The sequence below is a fragment of the Oncorhynchus masou genome, chromosome 5, assembly GCF_036934945.1.
Source record: "Oncorhynchus masou masou isolate Uvic2021 chromosome 5, UVic_Omas_1.1, whole genome shotgun sequence".
In the NCBI taxonomy this organism is placed as follows: Eukaryota; Metazoa; Chordata; class Actinopteri; order Salmoniformes; family Salmonidae; genus Oncorhynchus; species Oncorhynchus masou.
The window spans coordinates 16964004-16979246 of record NC_088216.1 but is presented as its reverse complement, the minus strand read 5'-3'; the positions used below and the strand labels follow the sequence as shown (position 1 = coordinate 16979246).

The 15243-nt window shown below is 45.5% G+C and overlaps 1 long non-coding RNA gene across 2 annotated transcripts; it reads right to left on the bottom strand.

Moving 5' to 3' along the window:
* Positions 1 to 4445: 4445 nt before the first annotated feature.
* On the bottom strand, positions 4446 to 7965 carry LOC135535057 (uncharacterized). Of its 2 annotated transcripts, none has more exons than XR_010454806.1 (4): positions 7758 to 7965; positions 7555 to 7600; positions 7257 to 7359; positions 4446 to 7104 (listed from the first exon to the last, which is right to left on the bottom strand). It is a non-coding gene; the product is annotated as an uncharacterized LOC135535057 (long non-coding RNA). The 2 variants fall into 2 exon arrangements; XR_010454801.1 differs by having other exon boundaries at positions 4446 to 7096; positions 7758 to 7954.
* Between the last annotated feature and the right edge of the window lie 7278 nt (positions 7966 to 15243).

Sequence of the window (15243 nt, the reverse complement as noted above, 5' to 3'; positions counted from 1 at the left end):
TTGATGACAGAGAGGTTACATGGAGGTTGATGACAGAGAGGTTACATGGAGGTAGATGACAGAGAGGTTACATGGAGGTTGATGACAGAGAGGTTACATGGAGGTTGATGACAGAGAGTTTATATGGAGGTTGATGACAGAGAGGTTACAGTCTGAGGCCTGTGTATGTATCCGCTGCGCAGGGATCTGAAGACTGTACAATGACCAAATGAATGCAAATGGGACACACACATAAAATGCCATCCACATTGGGTGGAAAGATGTTCTTTTGTTGAAAATAAACTGAATGACAGTTCCATGAAATTCTGAAATGTACTGTCTGGGTGTTTTAGGATGTCTTAAATATTATAATTATTATACAAGAGAGCTGAGCCTACAAGTTAAGTGAACAAAATATCTACAACATTACAGAAAATCTACAGCACAACATAAAAACTCTCTCTCTCTCTCTCTCTCTCTCTCTCTCTCTCTCTCTCTCTTGCCTCTCTCTCTCTCTCTCTCTCTCTCTCTCTCTCTCTCTCTCTATACACAATACCCTATCTTCTATCCTACTATTTATCTTACTCCCTTTTTTTCTCTCAGAGTCAAAGTCAACAAACACAACAGATGATGTGTGAGTGCAGAACCTGGATGAGTCCTTAACTCGTGGTATATATTTGTGTCCATAGCTACTCTGTGCTTAGTGTCCTGAGTATGTTGAGCTGTTTCTGCTCTTTTCAATGACCATAGGAGTTGGCAAGACATCACAAACAGATCTGGGACCAGACTAGTTGAATCTCTTTCCTTAGTGTCCCGAGGATGTCGACAATGGCCTGGTAATGGGTGTAATCTATAATAGCTTCCACAGAGCAGACATGGTTCTCAATGTACTGTGAAACCACTGGCCTAAATATAACAGGCCTCAAATAATAACTCTGTTGATGCTGTATGGTAATTTCAGTGTTTTTGTTTTTAATTATACTGTAGTTGTTTGTGATGGCTGCTAGTTTTGTTAGAGTAGGCCAGTCATCTATAACAGCAAATGGAATATTGAGTTACACTTAGAGTTTTTCCAGGCTAAGTTACCAGACAAAGACAAATCCTAGCCCAATTCATGAGTTACACAACTAGGGCCTGGAGTTGTGTAACCTTTTCCTGGCCAATATAAACTTCTGGCCCAAGTTGAGGTGCACAGAAGGGTTGAGTAACACCAAAGGAGGCCAGAGCCAATCAACATCAGCCATTTTGTGTCAAGGGTGGACCCACGCTGGGGCCTCATTGCTCATTTTAGCAGCCATTTGTGTGCAATTAGTGTGGAAAAACAGAGTTGTGCCAAAGTGAGTTGAGAGATTCAGACACAAATGCTGAGCAAGATTTCCAAAGAGCACTGGCTCATAAAATATGAGAAATGAACTAAGGAAAGAGAGAGAGAATGGGAGGAAAGAAAGCGGAACGGCCAAATGTGAAACGAAAAGAGAAGAGGGAGATTTTTCATTTTCTAATTCCACCACTTTCATGACGTCAGTAAAGCAACTGGCCCTCTTTCTCTCCACCTCTCTCTCTTTCTCTTCCACCTCTCTCTCTCTTTCTCTCCACCTCTCTCTCTTTCTCTCCACCTCTCTCTTTCTCTCCACCTCTCTCTCTCTCTTTCTCTCCATCTCTCTCTTCTCTCTCTCTCTCTCTTTCTCTCCACCTCTCTCTCTCTCTTTCTCTCCACCTCTCTCTCTCTCTCCACCTCTCTCTCTCTCCACCTCTCTCTCTCTCTCTCCACCTCTCTCTCTCTCTTTCTCTCCACCTCGCTTTCTCTCCACCAATGTCTCTTTCTCTCCACCTCTCTTTCTTTCTCTCCACCTCTCTCTCTTTCTCTCCACCTCTCTCTCTTTCTCTCCACCTCTCTCTCTCTTTCTCTCCACCTCTCTCTTTTCTCTCCACCTCTCTCTCTTTCTCTCTTTCTCTCCACCTCTCTCTCTTTCTCTCCACCTCTCTCTCCACCTCTCCACCTCTCTCTCTTTCTCTCTTTCTCTCCACCTCTCTCTTTCTCTCTTTCTCTCTTTCCCTCCACCTCTCTCTCTCTCTCTTTCTCTCCACCTCTCTCTCTCTCTCTCCACCTCTCTCTCTCTCTCTCCACCTCTCTCTCTCTTTCTCTCCACCTCTCTCTCTCTTTCTCTCCACCTCTCTCTCTCTTTCTCTCCACCTCTCTCTCTCTTCTCTCCACCTCTCTCTCTCTTTCTCTCCACCTCTCTCTCTTTCTCTCCACCTCTCTCTCTCTTTCTCTCCACCTCTCTCTCTTTCTCTCCACCTCTCTCTCTCTTCCACCTCTCTCCTTCTCTCCACCTCTCTTCTCTCTCCACCTCTCTCTCTCCACCTCTTCTCTCTCCACCTCTCTTTCTCTCCACCTTCTCTCCACCTCTCTCTTTTCTCTTCCTCTCAACCTCCGTCTCTCTCATACTAAGGCCAGACCCCTCTCTTTCCACCTGAGAACCATTCTTCTCCCTGTTTCTTCTTTATCTGCCTCTGTCTCTCTCCACCTTTCTCTTTTCTCTCTCCACCTCTTGTTCTCTTTCTCTCCACCTCTCTTCTAGCAGTTCTCTCCACCTGAAGTGGAGTTAGTAGAGTAGAGGAACTATGATGAACACTCTCTCTTTCTCTCCACCTCCTCTCTCTTTCTCTCCACCTCTCTCTCTTTCTCTCCACCTCTCTCTCTTTCTCTCCTCCACCTGATCTCTCTTTCTCTCCACCTCTCTCTCTTTCTCTCCACCTCCCTCTATCTCTTCTCTCTCCACCTCCTCTCTCTCCACCTCCTCCCTATTCCCCCACCTTATTGTCCTCTCCACCTCTTCTTTTCTCACCTTCCTCTCTTTCTTATTCCCCTATTCCCCTTATTGTCCTATTCCCTTATTGTCCCTCAATCCATCCTCTCATACTAAGGCCAGAAGCCCCATAGAGAGGTCAGATCTGGGACCAAAGATTTTTAATGAGAACCCTTATTCTCCCTGTTTCTTCTTTATCTGTCTCTGTCTCCTCTTTCTCTCTCTCTTTCTCGCTCTCTTCTTTCTTGTTCTCTTTCATTCTCCACCCTTTGGCTTCTAGCAGTTCAGACTCCCTCCTGAAGTGGAGTTAGTAGAGAAGAGGAACTATGATGAACAACCTCCAACCTTCCTTCCCACTATCCTCCTCTGTTCCCACTCCATACAACTCCTCCCTATTCCCCTTATTGTCCCTATTCCCCTTATTATCCCTATTCCCCTTATTTTCCCTATTCCCCTTATTGTCTCATTTCCCCTTATTGTCCCTATTCCCCTTATTGTCTCATTTCCCCTTATTGTCCCTATTCCCCTTATTATTCCTATTCCCCTTATTGTCTCATTTCCCCTTATTGACCATATTCCCCCTATTGTTCCTATTCCCCTTTTTATCCCTATTCCCCTTATTGTCACATTTCCCCTTATTTTCCCTATTCCCCTTATTGTCTCATTTCCCCTTATTATCCCTATTCCCCTTATTGTCCCTATTCCCCTTATTGTCCCTATTCCCCTTATTGTCCCTATTCCCCTTATTGTCCCTATTCCCCTTATTATCCATATTCCCCTTATTGTCCCAACACAGCCCCATCATTTATTAACTCTCTCATGCTGAGGAGAGCTTAAGAATTTAAGAATCACTTGTCAGACCCAGCAGTAAAAGTGTAATTATTCCTTGAAGGCAACAGGGGAGAAACTACTTCCCCTCCTAATCCCAACTTGCTAATAACTCCGACCTTGACGTACCGACGTTCCCCATTTCGCTAGACGCAATTCCCTTAACTGACCTGGGAAAGTTAGAACATTGGAATGTTCTAGAGAGGGGGGGTATGGGAATGTTGAAGATACAAGGAGGGGGTCTCGTACATTTCTCTGCTAGGGATCTTCATCTTTCAGTCATCCTCCTCTCCCTCATATCCTCACCAAAAGCTAATGCACAACCTTTTGGTGTGCTATACACTGCTGTTTCCTAGACTAAGCACCATGACACCGCTATTACTGATTGGCTGTGTGAACAGTGTACTGAGTGTGCTTAGGCCAAGCATAGTCTGAAGCCTTCGTCTCACAGACGTGTGTGTGTCTGTGTGTCTGTCTGTTTGTCCATATGTGTGTGTGTGCCTGTGTGTCTGTCTGTTTGTCCATATGTGTGTGTGTGCCTGTGTGTCTGTCTGTGTGTCCGTATGTGTGTGTGTGTGCCTGTGTGTCTGTCTGTGTGTCAGTATGTGTGTGTGTCCTTCTCGGTGTGTGTTCCGGAGCGTGTGCGGTTTGTTTTGACAGTCGCTCCCCTTTCGATGAGGTCATCAGAGTGCGTCAAATCGGCGGCTCGCCAGGCGCAGTCTTGCAGCTGTGGTGCAGAGTGGGCTGGAAATCCCCTCATCCATAGTCGGTGTGTGTGTGCGTGTGCGTGCGCATGTACAGCACCAGTCAAAAGCTTGGACACACATACTCATTCAAGGGTTTTTCTTTATTTTTACTATTTTCAACATTGTAGAATAAGAGTGAAGACATCAAAACTATGAAATAACACATACAGTGCATTGCGAAAGTATGCGGCCCCCTTGAATTTTGCGACCTTTTGCCACATTTCAGGCTTCAAACATAAATATATAAAACTGTATTTTTTTGTGAAGAATCAACAACAAGTGGGACACAATCATGAAGTGGAATGACATTTATTGGATATTTCAAACTTTTTTAACAAATCAAAAACTGAAAAATTGGGCGTGCAAAATTATTCAGCCCCTTTACTTTCAGTGCAGCAAACACTCTCCAGAAGTTCAGTGAGGATCTCTGAATGATCCAATGTTGACCTAAATGACTAATGATGATAAATACAATCCACCTGTGTGTAATCAAGTCTCCGTATAAATGCACCTGCACTGTGATAGTCTCAGAGGTCCGTTAAAAGCGCAGAGAGCATCATGAAGAACAAGGAACACACCAGGCAGGTCCGAGATACTGTTGTGAAGAAGTTTAAAGCCGGATTTGGATACAAAAAGATTTCCCAAGTTTTAAACATCCCAAGGAGCACTGTGCAAGCGATAATATTGAAATGGAAGGAGTATCAGACCACTGCAAATCTACCAAGACCTGGCCGTCCCTCTAAACTTTCAGCTCATACAAGGAGAAGACTGATCACAGATGCAGCCAAGAGGCCCATGATCACTCTGGATGAACTGCAGAGATCTACAGCTGAGGTGGGAGACTCTGTCCATAGGACAACAATCAGTCGTATATTGCACAAATCTGGCCTTTATGGAAGAGTGGCAAGAAGAAAGACATTTCTTAAAGATATCCATAAAAAGTGTAGTTTAAAGTTTGCCACAAGCCACCTGGGAGACACACCAAACATGTGGAAGAAGGTGCTCTGGTCAGATGAAACCAAAACGTTTTAGCAACAATGCAAAATGTTATGTTTGGCGTAAAAGCAACACAGCTCATCACCCTGAACACACCATACCCACTGTCAAACATGGTAGTGGCAGCATCATGGTTTGGGCCTGCTTTTCTTCAGCAGGGACAGGGAAGATGGTTAAAATTGATGGGAAGATGGATGGAGCCAAATACAGGACCATTCTGGAAGAAAACCTGATGGAGTCTGCAAAAGACCTGAGACTGGGACGGAGATTTGTCTTCCAACAAGACAATGATCCAAAACATAAAGCAAAATCTACAATGGAATGGTTCAAAAATAAACATATCCAGGTGTTAGAATGGCCAAGTCAAAGTCCAGACCTGAATCCAATCAAGAATCTGTGGAAAGAACTGAAAACTGCTGTTCACAAATGCTCTCCATCCAACCTCACTGAGCTTGAGCTGTTTTGCAAGGAGGAATGGGAAAACATTTCAGTCTCTCGATGTGCAAAACTGATAGAGACATACCTCAAGCGACTTACAGCTGTAATCGCAGCAAAAGGTGGCGCTACAAAGTATTAACTTAAGGGGGCTGAATAATTTTGCACGCCCAATTTTTCAGTTTTTGATTTGTTAAAAGTTTGAAATATCCAATAAATGTCGTTCCACTTCATGATTGTGTCCCACTTGTTGTTGATTCTTCACAAAAAAATACAGTTTTATATCTTTATGTTTGAAGCCTGAAATGTGGCAAAAGGTCGCAAAGTTCAAGGGGGCCGAATACTTTCGCAAGGCACTGTAACTAACTGAAGAGCATGCATGTAAATTTATAGGTATGAGTTACTCTTTATTGGTATGTGTTTGGGTAAAATTAAAATGTTTGTTTTATTCTATAAACTACTGACATTTCTCCCAAATTCCAAGTAAAAATATTGTCATTTAGAGAATTTATTTGCAGAAACTGACAATTGGTCAAAATATAAAAAAAGATGCAGTGTTGTCAGACCTTGAATAATGCAAAGGAAATAAGTTCATATTCATTTTAAACAACACAATACTAATGTTTTAACTTAGGAAGAGTTCAGAAATCAATATTTGGTGGAATAACCCTAATTTTCAATCACAGCTTTCATACGTCTTGGCCTGCTCTTTCACATTGATGTTGGGTGACTTTATGCCACTCCTGGCGCAAAGATCCAAGCAGCTCGACTTTGTTTGATGGCTTGTGACCATCCATCTTCCTCTTGATCACATTCCAGAGGTTTTCAATGGGGTTCAGGTCTGGAGATTGGGCTGGTTCAGGGTCTTGATCTGGTGGTCCTCCATCCACACCTTGATTGACCTGGCTGTGTGGCATGAAGCATTGTCCTGCTGGAAAAAACAATCCTCAGAGTTGGGAAACATTGTCAGCGCAGAAGGAAGCACGTTTTCTTCCAGGACAACCGAATGTCACAGTGGGTGCGAGACCTGGAGAGGCCTACAAGCCACAGTGTCTCGCACCCACTGTGAAATTTGGACCCAAACACAGAGCTATAAATAGTAAAACCAGAGAAACGGATCATTTTGCAGTGGTCTCTTCATTTTTTCCAGAGCTGTATATGTTGGGTTCACTTGACGTTGCAGCACAGCAATATTCTCAGTAGACAGGGGGCATATGGGAGGTCAGGAACAGTGACCCCATTGTCAGTTTTTCTAGATTCCAGATGATTCTCCTGATAAAGCAGGTCCTCCACATACTGAATCTGGAATGCTCAAAAGAAACAAATGTTTATGTGGAGTAAATCTTCAAATGAGCAGCTGACATCTTAATGTTTTTTTAATGAATGGATGTGAAACAGGTTCCATGTACAACAAGACAGGCAGAGAGGAAGAGAGAAAAAGAACACAGAACAGTTGAATTACCTCTGGTTCTGGACACTTCACGCAGCTTCCACGGCCTGTTCCTCGGACAGTGAACATACATCTGGCAATATCTACATTTTAGACCCCTTGATCAGCTCCCACTCTGAAAGTACAGAAAATAGATTATTTTTTGCTGATATGAAAACAATAACTGAGATGTGACTGTTCATTCTAAAGCAGCAGATGTCATTTTCAGGGTACGTCAATACAACACAGAAAGCTTAACACCAGACTGGTATTTTGGTTGTTCATTAGGTGATGGGAAATATGCAAAATGCATCCAAAATAATAGACTGACCTTCCTTGAAAATCCATCTATCCTACCAAAGATGACACTGTGGTATCTTGAAAAAAAGCATTGGAATTAAAAGTGAAATATTTAACCTGTTAACCTTCTTCATTATTTATGTATTACCAGTTGATGAAGAACAACTCCAACTTCATACATCATTGAACATTTGTCTACGAACAGGTAAGAATAAACAAGTTTAAATGACTTACTGGATTTGATGGAGACATTCTACATCTTAGTACCTTATCAATCTATGATTTGTATCAATGTGGACGAGAGACAGGGGAGCAGGAACAGAGTATTTTTGCCAAGCAGTGCAACAAAGCTGGATCATTCTGGAAATGTGCATGTGTGTGGTGACTGTGTGTGTGTGTGTAAAGGTGGGTTGTGGCAGGCTGTCTCTGTTACACTTGGCTGGCTGTATGTGTATTTAGGTGCAGAGCTTTGTATTTGTGATGTGTGTGTTTGTGTGTGTAAGGGGATGGTTTAAATTCTGGACCCGGCATGTGTCTGTGTGGCCAACTGAGTGAAGTATTGAGCCATCCAGTGTGTGTGTGTGTGTGTGTGTGTGTGTGTGTGTGTGTGTGTGTGTGTGTGTGTGTGTGTGTGTGTGTGTGTGTGTGTGTGTGTGTGTGTGTGTGTGTGTGTGTGTGTGTGTGTGTGTGTGTGTGTGTGTGTGTGTGTGTGTGTGTGTGTGTGTGTGTGTGTGTGTGTGTGTGTGTGTGTGTGTGTGACAGAAAGAGAGAGATACAGACAGAGTGAGAGAGGCCTATGTGAAGGGTGTACAACTTTATAACCTTCCTCTACCCTCCCCCCATCCCATCCCACCCCTCTTTCCACCCCCCACCTCACCGCGCGCCGCCCCCGCACACGCTCACACACCAGCCTGGTGTTTACACAGGGGCCTGCAGGGCCAGATTTCACTCGCTTTCTCTTAATACCTCTCTCTATCAATCTCTCCCTTTGTGCCCCCTCCCAAAAGTTGACCCCTCCAACGTACACAACTATTCTCTGAAAAGTCCATATAGAATTATTACTCTGAGAACAATCCCATGTGTCCCTCTTTCCTTTTTCTGTGTTGGATAATGTTTGATGGTTCAGTAGTCTCAGTGCCAGTCCCTCTCTCTCTAATATGTGCTGGATGCTGTTTGATGGTTCAGTAGTCTCCAAGTGTCCCTCTCTCTCTAATATGTGTTGGATGCTGTTTGATGGTTTAGTAGTCTCAGTGCCAGTCCCTCTCTCCCTAATATGTGCTGGATACTGTTTGATGGTTCAGTAGTCTCCAAGTGTCCCTCTCTCCCTAATATGTGCTGGATACTGTTTGATGGTTCAGTGGTCTCCAAGTGTCCCTCTCTCTAATATGTGCTGGATACTGTTTGATGGTTTAGTAGTCTCAGTGCCAGTCCCTCTCTCCCTAATATGTGCTGGATACTGTTTGATGGTTCAGTTGATCCCTCTCTCCCTAATATGTGTTCAGTAGTCTCCAAGTGTCCCTCTCTCTCTAATATGTGCTGGATACTGTTTGATGGTTCAGTAGTCTCCAAGTGTCCCTCTCTCTCAAATATGTGCTGGATACTGTTTGATGGTTCAGTGGTCTCCATGCCTGTCCCTCTCTCTCTAATATGTGCTGGATAATGTTTGATGGTTTAGTAGTCTCCATGCCTGCCTGTTCCTATTCTCCTCTCCTCCTGACACTCACTTCTCTTGTTCTTTTACAGCTGAAAAATAGAGAAAGAAAGAGAGAGAGGAAGGGAGATAAGAAGAGCGCACGGGAGTAGAGAGAGAGAGAAAGAGAGGGAGAAAGGGAGATAAGATGAGCGCACGGGAGTAGAGAGAGAGAGAAAGAGAGGGAGGAAGGGAGATAAGATGAGCGCACGGGAGTAGAGAGAGAGAAAAGAGAGGGAGGAAGGGAGATAAGATGAGCGCACGGGAGTAGAGAGAGAGAAAGAGAGGGAGGAAGGGAGATAAGAAGAGCGCACGGGAGTAGAGAGAGACAGAAAGCAGTGGGGATGGAGGGAAATCTGTAAGCAAATCATCCGTCTCATTCCTTCATTCCCCTCCTCTCCCCCCCCCCAACGTCTACCTCATTTTACATTATAATTGGAAACAGCTACCTCTCTCCTCCCCCACATCTTCTCCCCCACATCCCTTTCTTCTTCCTCTCATTTTTCCTTCTCTTTCTCACTCCCACCTCTTCCCATAGTTCCCCAATGGGTATTATATAGTCCCCCTAAGACACTTGGGAGCTACACATCAGAACTATATCTCTCCATACAATACACTATCTAACTGGTATGTCCCTCTCCCTCTCTCCTCTCATAGTTCTCCAACAGATACTTCCTCTGAGACAAACGGATGTGCTTCCCATGCAGTACTCTCCACAGTGCACTGTGTTGTAGTCTCTCTCCCCCTCTAAACACACTGGTTGAAAGGGTTAAAGTGTGGTGAATGTGAAACAGCAGGCTGGTCCATATGCACGCTCAGGTCCCTCTACAGGGAATGCTCTCTCTCTCTCTCTCTCTCTCTCTCTCAATTCAATTCAATTCAATTCAAGGGGCTTTATTGGCATGGGAAACATATGTTAACATTGCCAAAGCAAGTAAGGTATATAATATATAAAGTGAAATAAACAATAAAACAATCTCTCTCTATCTCTCTCTCTCTATCTCCCTCTCTCCCCCTCTCACTCACACACACACACACACACACACACACACACACACACACACACACACACACACACACACACACACACACACACACACACACACACACACACACACACACACACACACACACACACACACACACACACACACACACAGTGGGGTCTACAGGCCTCCAAACTCCACCTAGTCCTCTCTGGCCATTGATAATAATAGAGCCGTGGTGGATGTCTTCACCAGAGGACTGTATGTTGTTTCAGTTATGTTTAGAATTTGTTTTCTTTTTTCTTCTTCCCCCTCTTCTTTTGAAACAGAAAATCTTCCCACGGCCTCCCTGAGCCAGATCCAGAGAAAGGGGGGATCCGTGTCCGTCCGTAGAGAGGGATAGAGGGAACGAAGGAGGAAGAGATGACGACACTCTTCCCCTCTCACCCTTATCCCACACATACACACTACCACACCAATCCCTTGACACTTGTAGTAACACACTGGCAGTGTCACAAAGGGCACCCTATTCCCTATATAGCAGACCAATGTTGACCACAGCCCTATGGTCCCCAGGACTACACTATAAAGATAATAGGGTTCCCTTTGAGATTGACAGTCTTTATTCATGTGTATAACAACCCCTGAAACACGTCCTCTCTATTTGACCCAGAGCCAGAAGATAAGATTATATTTATATAATCATCCACTCAATCCTCTCACACTGTGCTGATAACATGACTACATGGCTATGAACCACATTACAGTCCAATCACATTATCTGAACGTTTTGAATGAAGAGTAACACTTCAGTTTACTGTACTGCTGACCTCTCCCCCAGGCTCAGTAGCTAGAGAGAGGCGACTGGTGGATGAGGTTACTGAGATGACTGCACTGTACTCCTGACCTCTCCCCCAGGCTCAGTAGCTAGAGAGAGGCGACTGGTGGATGAGGTTACTGAGATGACTGCACTGTACTCCTGACCTCTCCCCCAGGCTCAGTAGCTAGAGAGAGCTGACTGGTGGATGAGGTTACTGAGATGACTGCACTGTACTGCTGACCTCTCCCCCAGGCTCAGTAGCTAGAGAGAGCTGACTGGTGGATGAGGTTACTGAGATGACTGCACTGTACTCCTGACCTCTCCCCCAGGCTCAGTAGCTAGAGAGAGGCGACTGGTGGATGAGGTTACTGAGATGACTGCACTGTACTGCTGACCTCTCCCCCAGGCTCAGTAGCTAGAGAGAGCTGACTGGTGGATGAGGTTACTGAGATGACTGCACTGTACTGCTGACCTCTCCCCCAGGCTCAGTAGCTAGAGAGAGCGACTGGTGGATGAGGTTACTGAGATGACTGCACTGTACTCCTGACCTCTCCCCCAGGCTCAGTAGCTAGAGAGAGCTGACTGGTGGATGAGGTTACTGAGATGACTGCACTGTACTGCTGACCTCTCCCCAGGCTCAGTAGCTAGAGAGAGGTGACTGGTGGATGAGGTTACTGAGATGACTGCACTGTACTGCTGTTACACTGTCCCCCAGTTTGCTCATAGTATAGTGTAACATGTATGGATGGGAATATAAAGGACTGCCATGGTCTTGGGACTATGTCCCCAGTTAGTGCTGTAAGTATTGTGTACTGATGGATGATTTAACACGAAAGAATAATAAGAACACTTGACCTCTCCCCCAGAATCAGTGTAGAATCATACAGTGGTGGATGAGGTTAAACTGAGATGGTGATTATTCACAAACCTCTCCCCCAGGCTTGGCTAGACCTGGTGGATGAGGTTACTGAGATGACTGCACTGTACTGCTGACCTCTCCCCCAGGCTCAGTAGCTAGAGAGAGGCAACTGGTGGATGAGGTTACTGAGATGACTGCAAACAGTACAATGTTGACTGAGGCAGGACAGGTTAAGACCTCTCCCCCAGGCTCAGAAGCAGCAGGATGCTTTGGATGAGTTACCAGATGTACTGGGACTGAAATGCTGACCTCTCCCCAGGCTCAGTACTAGAGAGAGGCGACTGGTGGATGAGGTTACTGAGATGACACCTGTCCTGTTACACCCATTGTTTGTATAGTATAGTGTAACATGTACCTGGGCCATGGGAATATAAAGACTGCCACCTGGGACCTGTTGACAGTTACCTGGGCCCTGTTCAACTGAAAAGTCATTTCAACACGTTTCTAAAGTAATAAGAACCACTTGAGAGCCTGTTAGAATCTGTAGAATCATACAGTTGTAGAATGGGCCAAACCATTAGTGGTGATTATTCACAAACCTCTGTTTATTGGCATAGACCATGGCCTTGGGATGACCCCCTGGCTTCCTGTTGTTTTGGTACAGTCCATAGAGAAAACAAATAGAAACAGTACAATGTTGACTGAGGCAGGACCCACCTAAGTGGTTGTTCCAGTGGACAGAAACACAGGATGCTTTCTGTAGTTACCAGAGTACTGGGAGAAATGCTGCTGTTCTTACCCACCTGGGTCCTGTTCAGACCCACCTGGGCCTGTTCAGACCCACCTGGGTCTGGGCCCTGTTCAGACCCACCTGGGTCCTGTTCAGACCCACCTGGGCCCTGTTCAGACCCACCTGGGCCCTGTTCAGACCCACCTGGGTCCTGTTCAGTAGCCCACCTGGGATGAAACTGTTCAGACCCACCTGAAATCCTGTTTTGTCCCACCTGGGTCCTGTTCAACCCACCTTCTGTTCTTGACCCACCTGAGCATGATGCACCTGGTGAATCCAGTTCAATACCCACCTGGGTCCAGTTCAGCACCCACCTGGGCCCTGTTCAGACCCACCTGGGTCCAGTTCAGACCCACCTGGGCCCTGTTCAGACCAACCTGGGTCCTGTTCAGACCCACCTGGGCCCTGTTCAACCCACCTGGGATGTTCAAGAGGGAAAAGTGGAAGAGAAGAGGTGGATAAAGTGGAGGAGTCCTGTTCAGATAGCTCATTAAATGTGATGAAACTTTTTGAATCTGAAATGCCTGATTTTGTCCAATGAAAATGCTTAATTTAGGTAGAGGAGGGGAGTCGAGGAAAAGAAAGGAGAATGTGGGAAGGAGAGAGGTAGAAAGGAGAGATGAGGATGAAGGAGAGAGGTAGGAGGAGGGGAGTCGATGAAAAGGAAAGAAAGGAGGGAAGGAGAGATGCGGGAAGGAGAGAGGTAGAGGAGGGGAGTAGATGAGGAAAGGAAAGGAGAGAGGAGGGAAGGAGAGAGGTAGAAGAGGGAAGGAGAGAGGTAGAGGAGGGGAGTAGATGAGGAAAGGAAAGGACAGAGGAGGGAAGGAGAGAGGTAGAGGAGGGGAGTAGATGAGGAAAAAGAAAGGAGAGATGTAGGAAGGAGAGAGGTAGAGGAGGGGAGTAGATGAAGAAAAAAAGGGAAGGAGAGATGAGGGAAGGAGAGAGGTAGAGGAGGGGAGTAGATGAAGAAAAGAAAGGAGAGATGGAGGGAAGGAGAGAGGTAGAGGAGGGAAGTAGATGAGGAAAAGAAAGGAGAGATGAGGGAAGGAGAGAGGTAGAGGAGGGAGTCGATGAAGAAAAGAAAGGAGAGAGGAGGGAAGGAGAGAGGTAGAGGAGGGGAGTAGATGAAGAAAAGAAAGGAGAGAGGAGGGAAGGAGAGAGGTAGAGGAGGGAAGTAGATGAGGAAAAGAAAGGAGAGATGAGGGAAGGAGGGGAGTCGAGGAAGAAAAGAAAGGAGGGAGGGAAGGAGAGAGGTAGAGGAGGGGAGTAGATGAAGAAAAGAAAGGAGAGAAGGGGAGAAAGGGGATGAGAAAGGGGATTGAATGTGTTAGCAGATTCCTGAGGTTAGGGTTGTGGCTCGAGTTAGTGCTTCAGGAGGATTGAGAAGGAGAATAAGATGACTGGAGACAACTGCAGAACGAGGAGGATATGAGTGGTTTGGAGAGGAGAGAGGGGAAAGTACAGAAAAGAGGAACAAATAGAGCAGTAGAGAAAGGAAGGGAGGAAAGAGTATGTCAAGGTCAGGGCTTGTTGCTGTTGGAAGAGGAGGGGAGAGAGAGAGAAACAGGGGAGTTTTCTTGTCAATATGCTAGAAATACCTCATTTTAAGACAGACATGTTTGTGTCTCTGAACTCTGAATCTGTGTGTGTCTCCGTCTGTGTGTGTATGTCTGTGCCTCTGTGTGTGTGTACAGTATGCCTGCGCCTGTGTGTGTGTGTGTTTGTCTATGGCTGTGTGTGGGCTGATAGTGGGGCCATGTGAGCAGTGTGTTTCTTTCTCACCAGTGTTGGCTTTCAGCAGCTGGCAGAGAACTCAGGGTAGAACCCAGAACCTACCCATAACCTGCTGAGTCACCATCTATCTGCCTTATATCCTGTCCACCTCTTTCCTTCAATCAGCTCAATGTATACACTCTGGCGCCCATTCCGCCAACACACATATTGTATGCACTTACACACGAACGCACAAAATCACGATAGCAATCAGAGACGTGTGTATTATTGATGTTATTGAGAAGGATTTCCCGTAGGGTGAGTATTTCGTGGGAGTTTGTCTTTGTTTCATGGGCTTGTGGTGGCTGTGTTTAAAATAGTTGAATGCAATAACCAACACGTTAGCATTTCAGGGAAGAGTAGGCGGGTAGTAACCTCATGGCCACCCAACTGAATCTGCATCCCATAGCAACTTTGACTCAGCTTGATCCAAAAATAGCCTTCTAGTCCCTTCTCAGGCTCCTTGGTGTCTCACCTCTTCTTACCACCCAATAGGGCCACCTGTAGAAGCCACAAGATACTTCCAATTTTCTCTCTCCAAAGCCTGAGGAAATTCTTGACCCTAAAACAGGTCAAGTTTTAATCATTTAAACCTTTGGAGTGAGCATATTGTTTGTTATTTCCGCTCTGTCTCTATCCCCATTTAAGTTGAGATGGGCTTCAACAAAGCATTTCCGGTGCCGCTACCAAATGTTACCCCTGATATGTTAGCCTAGGGTAGGACCAATAACCGAAAGGTTGCTGGTTCGTATACCAGAGCCGACTAGGTGAAAAATCTGTCAATGTGCCCATGAGCAAGGCA